This window comes from Gavialis gangeticus, unplaced genomic scaffold (genome assembly GCF_001723915.1).
Source record: "Gavialis gangeticus isolate Ggan-Ray unplaced genomic scaffold, GavGan_comp1, whole genome shotgun sequence".
Lineage (NCBI taxonomy): Eukaryota > Metazoa > Chordata > Crocodylia > Gavialidae > Gavialis > Gavialis gangeticus.
Genome location: NW_017729022.1, coordinates 122,818,650 through 122,821,689, shown reverse-complemented (window position 1 = coordinate 122,821,689; position 3,040 = coordinate 122,818,650).

Genomic DNA, 3,040 nt, shown 5'->3' with positions numbered 1-3,040 from the left:
CCCCTTCCCCCGACGAGCCTAGTTTAAAGCCCGCTGGCTTTTCCAGCTACTTCTCTTAGGTTTCCCACTATGGAAGGGGGAGGACTAAATTACATTCAAAACTCCTGAGGAGTACTGCAGATAGTGGCAGCTGAATGCACTTCTCCTCAGCAGAGCTGACAGTAACATTTTCATCTAAACGATTATTGACTGAAAAGGATTTTTATCCAAAATATGGAAAATATTCATTTTGGTTGAAATGTGCTGCTGGTTCTTTTTCTTTTTTTGATTTTTATTTTTAGCAAAGGAAAACAAAAAATAATGGAACTTCTATTTGATGCCAGGAAAGCTTGCCTATGGATGCATCAGGTTTGGAAATAAATTATTGTGATTAAAAAACTGAAAATAAATTTTTCATGGATAATTTCCAGGATAACGCATCAATAAAATCAAACCTGAAAATGCTTTAAATTTCCCACAAAAAATAATTAGCATTCTTCCCCCCACCCATTCTTTCTCAGTCATTGCATCTCACGGCTTCATTGACCACAAATATTTACCCACTGCTGAAACCAATTTAAGAGCAGCTCTGGCCCTACGTACCCCTCTCCAGTTCACGCGGTATTATGGATATTGCCAGCTCTTGGAATCTCCCGTTTATACAGGCATCCAGGAATGTCAAGCAAGATATAAGTAGTGCAAACTGTGAGTTGAATCTGGTCCATTTGAATATCAAGGATTAAATTAATTATTTAACTTATCTCCTTGCAATTCCATGTTTTGGAAAGTTGTCTAAGCTTCAGAGGGTTAAAAATGGAAATCCTCGCCGCTGTTTCTAAATGTGCTGCTTAGGGATGGTTTGCATAAGGCTTGACATCATTTTAAGCATGGTTTTAGTTCATAAAACTGAATTGCAGTGAACTCCCCCCCTGCCCCCCACCCACACATCCAGAGCATGACCCCCCGGTAGGCAGTCTCTCTTCAGCATTAAACTTACATGTCCTATTCAAGAATCAGATCTCTACAAAGCGCTAGCTAAACAAAAGAAATGGTATGTATTGCAGCCACAGTACAGCCTTTTATAAAGAGCTATCATTGTGCCTTTGCATACAAAAGGTTTTCTTGAGAGTAGAGTGAAAATGTGTGGAGAAATTGTCTACTGAATGCAATTAGAAGGATCAAAACAAATAATGCAAAATCAAATGAGTTTGTGATAGGTAGCTGTAGGTAAGTGTCACGTATCTGTTACCTAGAGACCTCACGTCATGGACTTGCTGTATCACGGGCTTCAGTTTGCTAACAATGGACTAACCTGCCCTAGTACTGGGAGACTTGTATTGTGTGAAACAGGCACATAAATGTTGCTGGTAATGTGAAATTACAGGCTGATCATGTGAAAAGGGGGGAAAATAGTAATAAAGAATTAATTTTTCAGAGGCCATTGGGAGAAATAAGGAAGCCAGATGTGCAGCTGGAGTAAATTAGTGTAAGTCCATTCAAGTAAAGGCTGATCTACACCAGTTGAGGATCTGGCCTGAAGACTGAAAATTAGCAAGAGCAGAAATTAAGAAAAAGAAAGACTGCAGTTTTCTGGGTTTGGCCTTTCATTAAGATTCAGATTGTGACCTGCTGCTACATAACATGCTGCACTGGCAGAAACAGGAAGTCATCTGTACGAGAGAAAAGACAGGGTAGAAGTGAATCTTATAAACTAACTGAATTGGGGGTGCATAACTTTTTGAGAGCACCATCTCACCTCATCAGATGCTATGAAAGGACTAGAGAGAGTTTATAAGGTGCACCTGACTTCAGACGAATGCTGCTAACTACCTTTCTCTGTATGAGAGGGTAGTCACAGAAGGCTTCGTTTCCTAGAGCAAGAGGAAACCAGAAACCAAATTGCAATAGTGAGAATGACATCCCATTTCCTGGTTGACTTCTTGCTAGTCCTTGCTCAGACTTGTGGGAAAAACAAAACTGAGCCCCAAGACTTTAGAGTCTTTGGCAAAGGCTATCACATTTTACATGTAGGTACAGAACCTGCCATCATGGGACCCTGATCTCAGTTGGAGACCCTACATTTTTCTGTAATGTTAGTAATGAATAAAAATAAGAGTGGTGCAAAAAGGGACAAATTGAGCTTATTTAAAAACACCCCCACACATCTACTGCAATGCCAAAGGAGCAGGTGGAGGTATTCTGAACTTCAGAATGACCAATGCACTTGTTGGTTTGGAAAATATTTCACAACTTGATAAGAGCCTGAAATCCCATGCCTGCAAATAAGAATAGTGTATCTGGTTTTGCAAGAGAGGTAGAATGCATTTTTTAATGTTTGCATTAGGATTCATTTATAATTGAGCTTTCTTAAATCTTGTTTTTGGGCTGTTTGTATGTGTGCTTGTGTGATAACTTATCATGAAGCATGTTCAACAACAGTTTACAGTTGTTCTGGTCTTAGTGAAGTTCCTGAGAAACTGAACAGGTAAATGACTTGCAGTAATATCTTTGCCTTTCTGGGTAATGTTTTGGTCACTTTCCATGTTCACAGGACTTTGAAACAAGTACTTTAGAGAAAATATCACTGTAGCCACTGGAACAAAGCTTCACAAGTGCTGTTCCCCTCACTCCCCCTACCACAGGTGAGAAGCTAATTCACATTTCAGCTAGGTACAAAAGTTACCTATAAACTGGTTTAAGCCATCAGAAACTGGTTTAAACCTGTAACAGAACAGAAGCTCAGTGCACATAAACCAGTTTCAAAATGCCTGAAACTGGCTTAAGATAAACCTGGTTGAATGTAGTATCAGACTTAACTGATTTGGGTCAAATTGGTTTATGAAACTTCTGTTCCAGACCTCTTTCTGGTTCAAGTTAAATCAGAGTCCCCCAGTAGCCCAGCATGCTTTGCAGCCCTGAGCTGGGCTGTCTGCCTGCTCCAGGGAGCAGGGCTGGCCCTGCATCTGCTCCCTAGCTGGAGTAGTGAAGGCTGGCTGAGAATGGGGTGGGGGGGGGAAAATCAACGCCCCCTGCGGTGAGGGAGGGAGTGGGGCTGGGGTAG